Source organism: Hemicordylus capensis, chromosome 4 (genome assembly GCF_027244095.1).
Source record: "Hemicordylus capensis ecotype Gifberg chromosome 4, rHemCap1.1.pri, whole genome shotgun sequence".
In the NCBI taxonomy this organism is placed as follows: Eukaryota; Metazoa; Chordata; class Lepidosauria; order Squamata; family Cordylidae; genus Hemicordylus; species Hemicordylus capensis.
The window spans coordinates 211121353-211137733 of NC_069660.1; the positions used below are offsets into that span (position 1 = coordinate 211121353).

At 42.9% G+C, this 16381-nt stretch overlaps 1 protein-coding gene across 1 annotated transcript in view; it reads right to left on the bottom strand.

Moving 5' to 3' along the window:
- The window catches only part of LOC128323509 (uncharacterized), a 309256-nt gene that overhangs the window by 23908 nt on the left and 268967 nt on the right, over window positions 1–16381 (bottom strand). The window lies entirely within an intron of this gene.

The window sequence follows — 16381 nt, forward strand, 5'->3', positions numbered from 1 at the left end:
TAAAAAATGTAAGTTTACTTAAGTATGTTATTGAATGGAGGCAGTACATTATCTATTTTGCTAATTTAATGGTATGCAATAATAATACTTAGTATTCAGAGAACATTTTGTGTGTTCAAACACTTCACATTCATTATTTTGTAATCCTTACCAAACCCTTGTCAGGTAGGTCAACATTATTATCCCCATGTTGGAAACTGGGAATTGAGAGTGGCTTGCTTCTTCCTGATTCATAGCATAGCGACTACACAATGACAGTATAGATAGGAAAACAAAAACTGTGATTTGGAAAGAACACAGAGTATTCATTTTTAAAAGTCTCCCTTTCCTCTATGGGTGCTGAAAATCATTGCAAAATGTCTCCTTCAACATATCTTTAAAGTGATATGTCCATTCAGTATTGAATAATTCAGAATGCATTTCTGTTACAGAGTAGAATGGTTTACATCGAATGTGCCCTGAATAACCTGAAGTGAGCGCCAAAAAGAAGATTCTGCTGTCATCTGAAATCTCTGTCATTAAGTTAATCAAAAATGTCCACTCATCTCTTCATAGGCCAAATGTGGCTTCATAAATCAGCTGAGACAGACTAGTCAAGAGATGGTGCATATAGGACATGTCAGAAGCACTGAAGACAGCTACGATCTAGATTCACAAGAGCTGACAAGAGACCACAAAATGCCAGAGCAGCATCCAGTAATCCTTAAGTGAAATCCATCTTTCAGCAGAAAAACAAATTAAGGGCAATAATTCAGTGATAAGAGGCAGGCCGGAACAGGTTCAAAATGCTGAATATTTTCAATTGCTTAATTAAAACAGGAGCATGATGTTTTTAATTGCACTGTAACAGTTCAGCTTGAAATTAAGCCTGATGTGAATGCCCTTGCAGTTGATTTAAGTTGTTATAATTACAAAATATTACATGGATTTAACACTGAGATAACACTTGAATAGGGTTTTCCAGAGCATATCTTCTCCTCCTCCATTTGTCAGGCTTCTCATCTCTGTGTCAATTTGTAAGGGAGAGGTGGGAGAGGGGATCATAAATTTAAATCTGCCCGTATACTTCAGCAAGCCTTACATAAATTTAAATCTTAATTTCTAATTTAATGCTCTTTTCCTTGTCAACAACAATTTTTAGTCATTGTTTCCCTCCATAATGTTAAAAAAAAAAGTCCGTTAGTACATTAAAGGTCAGGAAGTGATTCTTTATGCAGGCTAAAATCTACATGGAATGGTGAACAGATTTGCATTTGTTATATGGCCCAGAGCTGTGGGTCTGTATCCACAACAGGATTTCCCCCACTCAAGTTTTTGCAATGCTTGATGCTAAAATATATTCACTGCTTCTTGGATGCAACTCTTTAATGTCTGGGACATTTATCCAACAGGATTTGCACCAAAGAGAGAATTTCTACCAGATGCTGGCTCCATCATTCACAAGCCACAGTGGTTGTAAAACTACACTTGGTGAAAATTATACTATCTATACAACTTTTGGAGGGGCAAAAATGTGAATGGCAAGTGAATCAGTTCTCTGTTGGGAATTTTTCTTTCAAAGAGTGATTCTTGAGTTCAATACCGTTCCCATACTGTTCCCTCTTAATTTACCTCTTAATTCATCACTTTGAGAAGGATTATGATCTCACTTGTTGGTATTTTTATCCTGCTCTGCCCCAAGAGCTCACCTTATACAAGAACAGTGGCACATGCTAGATTTCTTGTAGGGATGTGTCAAAACTTGATTCGGAAGCTGAATTGCTGGCACAATCCCTTTCCACAGCCCCTTTAACAAGGAAGAGAGAAGGTCCATACTATGGATATAATATCAGACAGCCCTTGAATTCAACTGTATCTCCTTCTGCCTCCTAGACTACCATAAATGCTCCCTACCTAATAGCTTCTACTACTTTAATTAATATTTTAATGCGGGAGTCCTGGTTGAATTTGAGAGCCTATTTCTGTATTTTTGTGTATAACCTGTGGGTTATACATTGTTTTGTTTCCCACAAGGGGGTGGGGCTATAAGTGGGTGGGTGTTCTACACAATTATTTCTATAAGGTTTCAGCGGGTGCCCCCTTGTTTACCCTGCAGCTGTTAGCTGAAGTGGGGCTGAGAAGGGAGATGGCTGTGACAGAGCATGCACACTCTTCCTCTCACGGGGGTGGGGGGGTGAGTGTGTGTGAGAGAGAGACCTGGTGGCAGGGCAGGCTGGCTCCTGCCTGGTTGGACTGATGGCACACAGAATCCCCTGGAAACAGTTGCAGAGCCTCTGGTTTACCCTGGCACGCAACATCCACAGTGATGTCAAGGAGAGGCATCTGCTTTTCTTGAACCTGTGTGAAAATTACTTATCCTCCTTGAAGGTAATTCCTTCAGGCCAGTATGGGGAATCCCCTCCCCACAACACACAAATACTATTTTTCTGCCGGTGGTTATTAGGTATAGGTTATACCTGTGTGTGGAATATCTATGTGAAAATACAGCATATAAATAATAATATAATCAAACACATACATGTAGCAATCAGGGTCTTGAGCTTGGACATTCAGCATCAACTCCCTGCTCAGCTATGAAGTTGATTAAAAGACCTTGGAGAAATGACGCTCATCCTTAGAGAAATCACTCTCAACCTTGCAGGGTTGTTCTGAGGCTGGAAAAACACTGCTCTGAGCTCCTCAAGGGAAGTATGTGATGCAAAGTCACTCCCCCTCCCCATAGATGCTAGCCCTACCTATCAGCATGACTGGGGATAACCTGAAAGTGTTGGTGAGCATATCCATCATTGCCAAGCAACCAGTGACTGCCTTTTAAGGTCTCTTCTAAAAGACCCAAACCCAGCTAGCACTCAAAGGAGATGGGGGCTTGAGGGCCCTTAAGCCACATTTAAAAGCCTAGGACCAAGCCTACAAGCCATTACATAACAAGTACAAAAAGGTTTAAGGAGCATTTTTTTAAAAAATTAACTAATCAAGGTTAACCACACAGTGGTGCATTTTTGTTGCCTATGAATTAGAGATGTTCAAAACAATTCAATTCGAAACTATTCAAGCTTGAAATGTGCTGTTTCAAGTGATTCAAACTAGAAACAAAACACTTTTAAAATAAAGAGCCTGTACTGAGTTTGAATTGAAATTACCCCAGTGCAAGCTCAAATTGATTCAAGTGATTCAAGCGCCATTTTGAGTCCCCTTTCCCCCTTGCCTATTGGTTTTCTGGCACTGGCTTCTGATTGGCTTGTGATCTCCTTGCTTTTTGGTTGTCTTATTCTCATCCAAATCAAATGTTGTCATGGGCAATTGTGCCCCCATTGGCTTGGGGGGGGGGAAGAGCGAGGGGGAACATATACTGTACCTCTATTGAAGAAGAGGATAAATCAGGACAGGAGGAAGAAAGGTTTGATTTTGTGGTGGGTTTTTTCTTAGCACTGAGTATAATATGCTGTGCTATTGCTGCTATAACTATCTGGTTTTGCTGGATCTCAGATTGACAAAGGCAGAACTAGGGTGCCTTCCTTCCTTGAGTTTTCCAGTGAAGTAACTTCCAGTGAAGTTAGTGCACCTCTATCAACTCCAAACATAGGTTGCCTGTTTAAATCTTTGTTATTCTCTATAGGTGAGTACTCATCAAACCAACCACAAATATTTGAGGAATTGTACTTTTCTGCATGGGGGAAAAAAATGCTTAGAAGCTTTCAAAATTAACTATGGGCAAATAAAAATGTCTTCTTGTTTGATGTGTATTTATTTGTTACTTAAAAGTTTCAGTCAAATTTCCAAGGATCAGAAGCAGTGTTCCCTCTAACAGGGAATATCAGATGTTGACTACAATTCCCAGTCAAAGGCCATAGCAGCTGGGGATGCTGGGAGTTGTAGTCAACAACATCTGGAATTCCCTGTTAGAGGGAATGCTGATCAGAAGTATGCAACCTCACTAACTAGGGCATCATCTTATTGTGTTTTGCTTCTATCTGTTTTGAGTACATTTGTATAACAGACATATGTAGCAAGGTACTGTGGCATCTGGCTCACCCCACATGATAAAGATGTAAGTGCATTGGTCTCCCCCCAACAGTATGCCATTCCTTAATCCAAGACATCCCTCTACACGCATGCAAAATAATGCCAGTTAAGGAATGGCGCATTGGGTGCATTGGGGAGGGAAGACGTGCTCATAGTGCACTCATATCTTTTTCACATGCCAGTCAGGCCAAGTATAATCCAAATCAGCCCAGTTCCATAAGTGATGCCAGAGAAATTGTTGGTAACTTCTTGCCACCAACTTTCGGTCCGTACAAGACAAAAGCCTCATTCAGATGTTACTGAGTGCAGCAGCAGTTACAATTACAGCTCAGAAAGCAACAAGTCCTGCCCCACAGCTGTTCCTCACCCCCTCCTGCTGGCCTCTCACAGTTATGGTGCCAACTGAGTGAAGGGGGAAATGCCATAATTGTGATGGCCTGCGCTTCTGTGAGTGGCAGCTAGAATTGCCTGAGGGTGCTACTTATGGAAGCACTAGCCATCATGATTATGGTGCTTCCCCCTTTACACAAATGGTGCCATAACCTGAAGCAGTCAGTAGAAGGGGGTGAGTGGCAGTGGTAGGTGGGGATGTGCATGAACTGGTCCGGAGGCGCTTTTACAGGCCTATGAACCAATTTGAACCCTGGCTGGCTCAAAAGTTTGGTGGCCAGGGGGGTGGCTTTAAGGGCAGGAGTGGGTGCACTTACACCCCTGCCCGCCGGGTTCCCCCCGCCAGCGTGCGGGTCCTTAAAAGCCTGTTGGGGTGGCAGCGTACCTCCCTTCTGCCCCATGCTGCCATTTACCAGATGTACCCGGAAGTAGGGACTGCAACTGCGTGAGTGATGCACACAGCCACAGCTCCTACTTCTGGGTACATCTGGTAAACGTTGGCATGGGGCAGAAGGGAGGTACGCTCCTGCCCCGATGGGCTTTTAAGGACTTTTGCACTGGCAACGGAAATGCGGCGGGTGGGGGCGGTAAGTGCAGCCACCCCCACCCTTAATGCCATCCCCCCCTACTATTGAAACGGCCCCCACCTGTTCTGTGCACATCCCTAGCAGTGGGGAGGGATTTCCTCTCCACTTCCCAAGCCGTAACCATGAGTGCTGCTGTTCTTGTTAATATCTGAATGAGGCTACAAAGAAGTCTGGCAAAGAAGATTATAATCAGGGGTATAGTTACAATGAAACATAGGTGGGGGAATATGTCCCTGGCCCCTGAGAAAGGAGGACCCACCGGCTGACACCTTGCTCTTTGCTCTCCCTTCATGCCTCTCTGAAGGAAGAGGAGATCAGGGGTCCATCTTCACCTTTTGTCCCAGGGCCCACCCCAACCTTGCTACACCCATGGTTATGATTTGGGTAGCCACAAGACTGGTATGATGGTTGGAAGTAGAGTTCTTGCGCATGACACCAACATTTTAAGCAGTGACCCAAACCTTGATTCTAGAAGAATCAAGAACAGGGCTGCACAACTTTGGTCCTCCAGATGTTTTTGGAGTACAGCTCATACAATCCCCATCCACAGTGGCGAATAGTCAGGTATGATGGTAGTTGTAATCCAAAAGCTGGGGAAAGGCTTAAGTTGTGGAGCCCTGCTCTAGACGCTGAAACTGTGCAAAACATGCAGGGGAAAATGAAATGTCATATTTTCATTGTCATTAACGAATATTGGCTGACATGGGAATGCTTTGAGTAATTTTCCTCATCATGTCAGTCACTAACAATATTCGGTGAAGTCCCTGACTACAAACCATAGCAAAAGGCTCATTCATGCTCATAAAGACAATAAACTTCATAACGGATGATATGTTTCAGTTTTATGAATGAATCAATTTTTCTTACTTGATCTAAGCTGCTTTACCCACTTTGCAGCTGCTTTTTGTTGTTGTTGTTCAAGATACATTGAGAGGAGGGGGGGGATGCATCATTGCATCCTGTATGCTTGATTTGGAAAAACGATTTTAGCATTTTTATCCGAACAAACTGCCTGTTACAGCAATGCCCTTGATTGGTAGAATGCATTTTAAATTGTTATGCTTTCACACAAGATAGGAAAAGATCGTTGCCTGGCAAATGTCTAGATCCCATTTTCCACTGCAAAGCAAACAAAACCATCTCCCCATTCTGAATCACCAACCAACAAAGTCTCCTCCAGCTGCTGAAGAAGAAGAGGGGGAGAAAGTGATTATTTATGAAGACTGGCAAAATAAGATCACAGGAAAGCCTGTCATAAAATGCATGTTGCATAATACATGATGGATCAGTTCTATTATTTAACTTTCCCAATGATATAACAATAAAGAGAGATACTAAGCATCATAGTCAGCATTAATTTACAGTAGGGAAAATAATTAGAATCTCCCCCCCACACACACATACATACACACACACTTCCCCCCCCTCTAAAGAATGGAGTGAAAATGTAAACAATGCTTCCCTCCAGGCAAGCACTTTATCAAGTTGACAGGTGCATTTGAATTTCCATGGGTGGGGGACATAATAGGTTATTTATGTGTCATTTTAATAGAAAGGCCCAACCATCAAGATGGACAGGAGACTTTATCAGGACTGCTGTTTGCAACTAATCCACCAATTTAATACCCCAGGAAAATACCTGAGACAAAACCGGTACATTTTTCCTACACACTCCATTATACCAAAATCAATATGGGCACTATTCATCTCCAGTGCTTGGCCTGGCAGGTGCCCACCACACCGCAGTTTTCCTAAAGAGTCTGGATTGTAATGCAAGACTTCAATGTCAACACTCTAGGTGAATCCAAATTAAACATTCTATAGTGGATGACTCCATTCAGGAAATTTTAAGTAATTAGGGGAGGATTTGTGGGAAAACTAAGAGTGACAAATTAGATATTACAGTTAAATGTGTAGGGTAAGGTAAAGTGTGCTGTTGAGTCGGTGTTGACTCCTGGCATCCACAGAGCCCCGTGGTTTTCTTTGGTAGAATAGAGGAGGGGTTTACCACTGCCATCTCCCGCGCAGTAGGAGATGATGCCTTCAGTATCTTCGCATATCGCTGCTGCCCGATATAGGTGTCTGGGAAACATACCAGCGGGGATTCAAACTGGCAAACTCTGGCTTGCTAGTCAAGTCATTTCCCACTGCGCTATTAGGTGGCTTACAGTAAATGTGTAGCAGCCATTAAATATTGCTGCTCTACATCTAGTTCCTTGAGCCCTCTTTGCAACACCCAGGAAAACTGTCTGGCCATCCAACATTTCACTGATAGAAATAGGACACTTTCATGAACAGGTGGGGGTGAGGCCCAATGGGCTTAGAGGTCAAGGCCTACACAATTCAGACTCCAAGCAGAAAATTGGAAAGAAAAAGTGCACACAGCTAATTCCAGGCAATGAAAATCAAAGATGTGCCAATACATAGAAGTCATTCACCCGATCATCAGCGCTGGGACAGGGGGAAGGCAGGAGTTCACCTTTCTTTCCCATATGATCAGGCTGTCAGGCTGCTCCTTCCCCTAGTGTGGTGGAAGTGATAGCTGCTGGCAGCCTGAGTGCCCACACAACCCAGGCGTGAGGTAGGAGGCACCCACGCCTCCTCCTACCTAATTTTTAGCCTGGGTACAAAAGCTGGGCTACCCAGAGAAGGAGCCTGATCCTGCTGCTTCCCACAACCAGCCCTACGCAGACTAGCACTGTCCTACCTGGGTAGGGCTGGTCATGTGAAGGACCTCATAGAGTACAGGGCAAGTGGGAAACATACCTATATGAAGTATATGTTCAATTCAGCATGTATATGATTTAGAATAATTTCATTTTTGTCCAAGATACTTTTTTTTGGTCCAAAATACACTGATAGGAGTGGGGGAAATGCCTAATTGCATCCTGTAGGCTTGGTGTAGGGGACCTTTATAGGCCACCCCCCCTCAATGAAGAAAATCTGGAGCTGCATCATTGCCACCAGATGCCTCTCTAGTTTCTGCTTCAGTTGCTCCAGTGAGGGATGTTAGCAGAGTTGGGTTCTGAGATTAACTCTTTATTTTCTGGCTAGAAATAATCCAACTGCCATTACCATCTCCAACAAGGGAAAACCCACCACTCCTCTAGCAAACAGATTCCATTACCAAACTGCTCTTGCCATTAAGATGTTTCTCTTCATGTTCAACAAACATTTACTGTCTTGTAACTGAAGCCCAATAGATCTAGTCCTGCCTTTTGGAGCAGCAGAGAACAAGACTTTGCCCTTTCATATGTGACAGTCCTTCAGGTATTTGAAGAGTGCTGTCATATCCCCTGTCAGTCTTCTCTTCTCCAGGCGACACAAACCCAGTTCCTTCAGTCCTGCCTCATAGATCTTATTCTGGAGATCTCACAAACGTCTTCCTTGCCCTTCTGAGAACCAATTCTATTGTTTCTACTTCCACAGAAGATATTGTAGAATGTATTTGGATCATTTTGTAGTCTAGCAGGGGCCTATTGGGCTTAAGCCTGCTTTGGTACAAAGCAGCACTATCTGGATGAGGCCAAAGCTAGATTGAAACAAAGGCAAGGGGTCCCTTTGGCCGCTGAAGCTTTGCTTCACTCCACCCAACTCTAAAAAGTACTACTTACAGGACCAGGGTTCATTTGATTTAAATCAACTGCCAGCCTCCTCTCCATCATCACCACATCAAGCTCCAGCAACACCCTCAATCCAGCTTTGCAAGCTCCTTTCTTGTCATTCCTAGCCCTATGTCAGAACACAGCCATGCCCAGGCACCAGCAAGGCTTCTTCAGGGGAGCAGGAAGAGCAAACCCCAGCTTGGACCCCAAGCACCAAAGGGAGCCTCCCCCCCCAACCCACTGCCCCTGAACAACCAGCACTCACCCCTCCTACAGAAGCCTTTTTGGAGAAACCTGGATCCACCAGATCTAGCACCCCTCATTGTGATCCCCATTCCACCCCCCAAACGTCCTCTATTGCCTCTGAGAACCTGACAGCAGAGGTGCCGCTGAGCAGGACTGAACCTGAGCATCAATGGCAAAATGCCTGGCTGGCTGCTCGAGGTCTCCCTCCCAATGGACTGAGGAAGAAGCCAGCTCAGGTACTTGCTTGAGTGGATCAGGGACCTGCTGAACTCCAGGAAGAGGCAGGGCTCTTCTTCTATTGTTTCCAGACTGTTGCTTGTGCAACAGCTCTGCATCTAGAGCTTCTCTAGAGCAAACACCAAGGTCTCTGCCTTGTGCTCTTGCTCTTGCTCCCCATCCCAACCCCATCCCAGCTGTCCTGCCCTCCAGGTCCAGCCTGCCACTCTACCTCATGCTCTTGCTGAGCTTAAGTTCCAGCCTTGGTCTCCAACCTCTGACCGCCCCACTCCCCACCCCCTTAACCATACTCGGGCTGTATGTATGGACACTCGCCAGCCTGCAAGAGCCCCTGTAGTCTAGGCTGCAGCTTCTCTAAGCCTGAACCCAGAAGAATCTTTGGCAGCTGGGATGGGGCTGCCAAAGAAGAGAGCACATATTTTGGAAGCATGGAGGGTAGGCGTGGATATCATGCTCCATGTGCATACGCAGCAGAGCAGCTATTGTCACTTCCTCTTTGCTGCTCCCCAGGTCAGTTTTAGCCCTTTAATCACAAACAGGTATCAGCTGGCAAACAGTGTGCTCCTTACTGTGCTATTTCAGCAGAGAGCCATAGCTAAGGCCATATATCATCTCCAATCTCATAGAGCTTTGGACCCAACTTGTTGGAAATTCTCTGTGGTGAGAGAATCCCTTTCTCATTAGAGCAGAGTGCACAGAGGCACAACACAGCGGATTTAGTTAGGCATGTGTGTATGCTGAGAGTAAAGTAACTTGGAGCCAATTCATAGTTTCAAATCAATATATAAGGCATTTATTAAGGAACTCCATTCTAGATAGGAAAGTGAGGAGTTAGGATCTCTAATCTATCTATCTAGCTGGATGCAGATGGATTCTGCATCTTCTTTGCACACATGTTGCAGGGAGAGAAGCTTGCCATGTTGCAAGGTAGAAGGGCAGGTAGGGGAGAGAGAGAGAGGAAGGAAGTTAGTCCCTGAGATTAGCAATCTACATATCCAAAGAGATAGTGTCAGAGCAGTGGAGAAGGGGTGACCAATGTCTTGACCCTCTAGCCCTCTGACTCATTAGTCTGTCCTCCACTGTCTGAGATGAGACAGCGCAAAGTCCTTAACTTCCAACACAACTTGTACTATGCCAGGATTTGTCTGTCACGACAACAGGGAGCCTCTGACCATTTGAACTATCTGGAGGCTCCTTTTTGTTGTGATGGAAATCTGTCAGAGATCCAACAGCTGTGCTCCTCCCCTCTTGCTGCCTCCTCCTCCTCCTCCTCCTTTCCCTCTGCTTTCATGGTGCCTCTTCTCCACCAGTTTCTCTCTTACCACTCACGCACTTACCAAAATCCCATCTCAGACAGAAAGAAGAAGGCAGCCTCTGACCAGATGGGGGCAGAGGACAGGCCGCCATGCGTGATCTTCACTATGGAGGGAACATGCAAGGACCTGTCTTGTCTTCCACAGGTCTTAAATGTCTTAAAGGAAAGAAAAGAATCCTTAAAAAAAAAAAAAAAACTTTTCCTCTAGGACCTGGGAGTGGTGCAGATGCTTCTGAGAGTTTTCTTCTGAAGCTGCTGATCTGACACAACAGTTTAGGGGTCAGATGTGGTCCTTCCCAACAGTGCCACTGTCGGGTGGGTTGGGTTAGAATCTGACTCTCTGGGCCATGCACAGACCTACCTGTGACAACCCCAGAGTAGATGCAAGAGCTGAAGGGGATGGGATTTAAACACACAATTCGTGCGGCACCTTAAAGATGAACACATTTATTCTGACATAAGCTTTCATAGAGCAGAGCAGTGCCCCCTTAATTAGATGCAAGTAGTTATCCAAGTAAGTGGATATATATCTATTTTTATCCATATCTATCTACCACTGCAGAGAAAGGGAGAGGGAGAGGGAGAGGGAGAGGGAGAGAGAGAGAGATATCTTGTTTTTGGTTTTTGTTTACAATTCAGTGAAAGCTGTACAACTTATCTCATTCTGTTGTGTGGTATAAGCCATTGATCTGGGCTGGGAAACCTGGAATGTTGTGACATCATAGCCCTCTTCACTCATGATTTTGAAACATTGTCCAAAGAGGGAAAGGAAGTTCCACCCTGCTGACCATTTTCCTCACTCTCCCTCCCATGCCACTCACGCTTACAGGGTTCGTCTGAAATTGCAAACGCTGAAAGCATGGTGATGGCCACATCTGTGATTGGGAGGCTTGTGGGGTCTGTAAGGGGCTCATTATAGTAAGCTTTACTGGATTATGGAGAGGGAAACTGGATGTGACAATAATTATTTTAATGGCATTCAAATATTATAGTAATGTCTCGTTTGGCCTTTTTTTGCATGAAATTTTGCTTTATCTTTCTCTTCATGTCATCAGTTGGTTGAAAGAAAGGCACCTGTTCCAAATCTATAATTTTTCAATTTTTCAACTTTCTTTTAAGTAACAGGTGGCGGTGGAATTGCCGTTAAAACCTTTCAAAGGAGAAATTTGGAGAAAAGAAACCCCACCACCACACAGCTGGCAACAAATCTTCAAGTATCTGTAAGAGAATCCTCTAAGCGAAACAAGTAAACAAACAAAAAATTCAGGATTGGAGCCATGGACTGAATTTTCTCAGAATAAGAGAGGCTTCAGCCACTCTTAGTATGGGCTTTCCTTAATTTGTATATATTTATGTTAGTAATGTAATATTTTTAGAGCATGTATCATCAAGGTTCATAATCCCACCCCATGCCATGAAGGGACAGTATTTACAGAACTGGTGAAATTTATAATTCATTCGAAGATTTGGAGAGCCCTGCAAAAAATAATGACAGCAATAATTCAGAGGGCAAGTGAGTCCAAATCCATCTCTTTGTGACTCTGCTCCAAGTCAACATCATTATCAACCCAGCAGCTCTACTACATGAACTCAGCTACAATGTTCAATCAATGTCAGAATATTTTGGGTGCTAGCTATTGGGGGGAAATGGTCTCACAATGTGTCAGCGTGTGGTTTTCAGAGCTGATTCATCATAGGTCTTTCCTCAGCCATGCTATTTGAAACCTTGGCATGAACATAAAGAAAAAAGAAAACGGGAAAGAGAAGGAGAAACAACAGTCCCTTCCTTCAGAAAAGAGCCATTTCATTTTGCTGGACAAATTAAAATGTGGAAGAGCAACTATAGTCATGCTAGTCAAGGTGTGTGTTGCATAGAAGGAAACATCGTTTGCCTGTGAATCAATGTTCTGCAAGATACATAAAACTCTTCAGCTTTTTATTTCATCACCTGATACTAGTATTTCACATTTAATTTTTTCAGTTGTTAACATAAATGTTACTAACTGACACTGCTAAAAATCCCTGGCAAACATTCAGACTAACCTTGTGTCGATGCATCAAGGCCCCAGTTTTTAGCAACCCCCTCTGCAGCTACCTGTTCCTCTCAAAATTATGTTCCAGGGACATCATTTTGGAAGGCACAAGTGGCTGCACAGGGAAGGAGAGACTGTTGAAAATCATGCCCCCCCTTGTTGTGTAGTGGAACGTTCTGGTGCACTGTTTAGTCTGGAGTTGCAGGGTTAGTCTGGATGAGAGTCATTTTAACTCTATAAGCACCTAACGTGCTTATAACTGGGTATTTAAGAGAACGTCTTCTTCATTATGAGCCCCACCGCCCATTGAAGACGTCTGGAGAGGTCCGTCTCCAGTTGCCGCCGGCTCAGCTGGTGGCCACATGGGGACGGGCCTTCTCGGTTGCTGCCCCGAGACTGTGGAATGCACTCCCTACTGAAATACGACCCTCCCCATCTCTGACAATTTTTAAAAAGCTAAAACCCACCTCTTCACCCAAGCTTTAGTTTTTCAGCTTTTTAAATTTTTAGGTTTTAATCTGTGCTTGATTTTTAAATTGTTTTAAGCTTTTGTATATGTTTTAAATTGTTTTATGCTATTGTTAACCACCCAGAGACAAACGTTTGAGGCGGTGTACAAATTAGATAGATAGATAGATAGATAGACTTAGCATCTGTGCTGAGCATCTGAAAGAAACGGCCAGGCTGTGCCTGAATTAAGAGTAAGTGAAGCCAGGAGTAGACATCTACAGTAGAAGAGGAGGAGACTGCTGTTTTCAGTGGCAGCCCTGTGCCTACAGTAGCATCTAGTTGCAGCCAGAGGTAGTAATTCAGATGCCAAACTAGATGAGATGTCAGGGATCCATACATTTTCCCTAATATGGCAAACTGCAGCTTTGATAGGGAAGGCAATTCTCAGCATGAAAATGGTGTAAGTGTGTGTGTGTGTGTATGTGTGTGTTTGTTTGAGGTTAAACTTTTTGTAGTATACCTTTTGCCTTACCCACTAATAAAATTTTTAATGAGACGGGGTACATGCGGTATGTTGTGTTCGTTTAACTTCAAAACATGGAAAGTAAAACAAGAACCTCTTCCAGTACTTGGAACGACAAGTTCTACATTAACAGAGCAGATGCATAAATTTTATTTATTCAGTTTATATACTGCCCTTCCTAAAGTGGCTCAGGATGGTTTACATTAAAATAAAAAAAACACATAATTAAAATTAAAAACACAATTTAAAAGCAGATTAAAATTTATATATCATTAAAAGCCAGGCTAAAAAGACAGCTTGCAACATCTCTCTGACAAACTTTGCTCTTATCTGAGAAGGAAGTGTAAGCAAATCTTTGCAGGATCAAATGGACAGGTAAAAATTGGTTTCTTTATATCCTTCTCCAAAATGTTGAGGTAGTTGCCAGGCACAGACTCAAAGCAACAGGACAGCATGACAGTTAATATGCTTGATTTGCATTATTAGCAAACAATTTACATAACAGGTCATTTAGGCAACCCTGATTTGGGGTCACAGATGTGCTTAGGTTTCCAAGACAAATAGACATCCCTACCTTCATTGCATGCAAGCTTAACTATGAACAAGTAATGTATACAATGACCTGCAGCTTTTACTTGCAAATAAAGGATTCAGAGAAGCTACAGTTCTCTAAGTCATGAAGAATAATTGTGACCATTGCTGATGAATATCTACTCTTCCTTACCTAAAGAATATTATTCAAACTCATGCAACAAACAATTTTCTGTTGAAAAGCCACCCAGTTGAACACAGTAACATGGTTTCTCCCAGTTTTAATATTTTGTTTTGTAGAATTTAGCCAAGTTGTTCTGTTAGGATATATTGCTTTTTGTACATTGTCTTGACTTTGGGAAAGGACAATGACGTTCAGGAAGGAAGGAACTGAAAATCACTTCAAGACAGAACCTTTTAATCAGTCTCAGGCACTCAAGAGCAAGGATTTATGAGAGGCTCTCACCCCTAGGTGTGATGTAAGTAACATAATCCAATGTAACTGTTAACATTTGCATCTGAGTTTATCCACTGGAGAACCAAACTATAGCTGTGTAGCAAAAGGAGGTAAAAGGCATAACTTCAAGTGTTAATTGTTTGAGATTCTCATATGAAACACTTACAAACTGCACAAGCTCAAGTCCTGTGTAGGCTACAATGATGGGGAAACTAGCCCTTAATTAACTCCTGGGGTAATTTACAAGTATGTGCACCACACTAGTTGCCAGGCCTGCTAACAAGATCCTTGATCAATGGCATGTGTGCTGGAAGGAGGCTGACATGTGGCAGACAATAGAGAAAAGTCCAGGGAGAAGATCGGAACAAACTGTGGAACTAAAGCCAAACAGCAAGCAACTAAGAATGCAAGTATCAAACAAACAAACAATTTGTGCTCAGACAGTGGCCCGTGATTTTCTTTACTATATTTGGAAGAGGCAAAAATCTTTCTGACGTTTTTGGTAGGTTTGGGGTAGCAAGGTATGTATGTGTGCATTGATTTTTTAAAGAAGGGTTTCCATTGCTGCTTCCTTGTGAGTGGTGGAAATCTTCCTAGTGGCCAGCTCTGGCCAAATGCTGCCACCACCAACACCCTGAATGCATCGGGAAGAATGTTACATCAGATGCTCCACTCAAGAGCTTCCAGTTCTGTGAAGCAGAGCAAAGTGGGCTACTTCAGGCAGCAGATTTGGAAGCATATGCTACACTACTTACTTGTAAGTGAACTTTTTTAGTATCCGTAGATATGAGGGGACCAAACGGAAATCCTTTAGGATGATACGTGGGGCAGGGATGGTTTAGTAGAGAATGAGGGAGAGAAATGTGATAGAAAGAAGGAAGGGAGGCATTTTAATAGAATGAACAAGAAAATGGAAGGTTGGAGGTGATACTGGGTGCTCTGCTTCAGACAGTCCTGCTGCTTTTGCCACCACCCTCAGGATCACAGTGGTGGGAGGCAAAGATATTAAAAGGAAAAGTACATCCACCATGACCACTGAAGGTGAACTTTTGGTTGTATGTTTAACCAAGATTACGATGCATGGCAGAGCTCAGAAATAACTTGTTGACTACAAGCAATTTGCAATCTGGACAAGAAGAAAATGGGTAGTTTACAGTTCATGAATCAACCCGAAGAACTCTTGTAGAAACTCATAAGTCTCATTAACTATCATATTCAAATGCATATATTAAGCCAGTTACGAGCACATTTTAGATGAACTAGAGGAACATAACAATTGATTTGTTTTAAATAAAGTTGATGAGCCATCAGTGCAAGTAAGTGGTTTGGCCTGAGATAGCCGCAACACTAATTGTTACAGTTATCAGTTTAGTGGAAGTCATGATTTGCTATTTTTTCTTCAAGAACAGATCGTGGGGTGTTTTGTGTGTTCAGTGGAACTGCTTGTTTATTCCAGCTGTTTAATATTTGTCAGGGGACCTACCAACCTCAGGCAACTTTTTCAAGGTTCATTAAAACCAGACCCCAGACAAACCTGTGGGCTCAACTTAGGCCCATGCAACGGACATCTGGAGGGTTATACAAGTTCAATACAGTCTCTAATCTGAATACTGATGCTTAGTGAGATATTACATTGTGCATTTTTCTTGCTGGTTTCTGTACAAATATGGTAGCTTCATGGATAGCAAAGGATGTGAAATGCCATCATGATGAAGCTGTTAGCAGAACACATGCAATTTAACTTAACAGATCACCAATTGTGTATTGAACATACTGGCTGAAAGATAAGGTTGAAATTGGAAACTAAAATCCTAATGCGATATAAAAAATAATTAGATAGATTGTAATCTTCTTTCCTTGTTCCTTCCCAGCTTGGCATTACATAACTATAATTCAGAGTAGGATTCAAAGTGGGAAAAATTAATATCTGGTTCTGAAGAATCCAACTGTTTATTTCAGAATGTGTTTAGTACTTCAGTTTCAA